This window comes from Otolemur garnettii, unplaced genomic scaffold (assembly GCF_000181295.1).
Source record: "Otolemur garnettii isolate 467f Iridium unplaced genomic scaffold, OtoGar3 scaffold00184, whole genome shotgun sequence".
Classification (NCBI taxonomy): Eukaryota; Metazoa; Chordata; class Mammalia; order Primates; family Galagidae; genus Otolemur; species Otolemur garnettii.
In genome coordinates, this window is record NW_003852579.1 from 574794 (window position 1) to 575940 (window position 1147).

A 1147-nucleotide genomic window follows, 5' to 3' on the forward strand; every position below is an offset into this window, starting at 1 on the left:
CTCTTATCCAAGAGTTGAGAGGTAGTAACTTGGGTTTTTGCCAGTGCTTTGTTTACTAGGGACCTGCTTGAGTAGGGGCTAAGGTGGAGCCATGCTAAGGCCTGACCAGTCAGGAAAAGCGAAGCCTCTTTGCTCCCAGGAACCATTCCTATATTTGGCTATAGTCATTCCAGGGAAGATGAATGTAACCTGCACGGTGATGTAAAAAACAGCTGTTTCCTCTCTGACCCAAGAAGAGCTGGCTCCAGAAGGTTGGGATCAATCCTGAATCATGTTTGTGCTGCATTTACTTTTACAAAAAAAAAAAAAAAATATATATATATATACACACATACAATAAATACACAACAAAAACCCTATTGGGTTTTCTAGTGGCGGTTAAAATAGTCCCACATACAGTCATCAGAAGATCAGGCATTCCTCACACCAATATGGGATAAACTCCTTGACTTCTAAGGGGTAGGAGTGCATCTTGCTGTTTATTTTAGAATCCTTCCCTCACCTTGTTTTGTGGCAGTGGAATGCCTCTTGATCACTTCCAAGTGTGTCTTTTCACTGATTTCTGAATTGTGTTCTAGTTGCTTGGCCCTGCCATGTGGGTCCAGTACTCATTTTGAACATAACTGTACTAATATTTTCTTCAAATCAGTATAATAAAGGAGTGATGTGCAATAAAAAAAAAAAAAAAAAAAAAAAAAAGAAGAAGGAATTCTTGGGTGCCTGTAGTCCCAGCTACTTGGGAGGCTGAGGCAAGAGATTTGGAGGTTGCTGTGACGTCATAGCACTCTACTGAGGGCGATGAAAGTGAGACTCTGTCTCTCTCTAAAAAAAAAAAAGAGTTACAAGAGACATTAAAGTTACATGAAACAAGACAAACACAGATAGATAAATACCACATAATCTCATTACATGTGGAATCTAAAAATGTTGGATTCACAAGCAGAGAGTAAGATGGTGGGGCTAGAACTGGGAGGCTCCAGGGAGAGACTGAGGAGATACTGGGCAAATGATACAAAAAAAATTTTTTTTTGAGACAGAGACTCAAGCTGTCACCCTGGGTAGAGTGCTGTGACATCACAGCTCACAGCAACCTCCAACTCCTGGGCTCAAGCAAGTCTCCTGCCTCAGCCTCCCAAGTAGCTGGGAC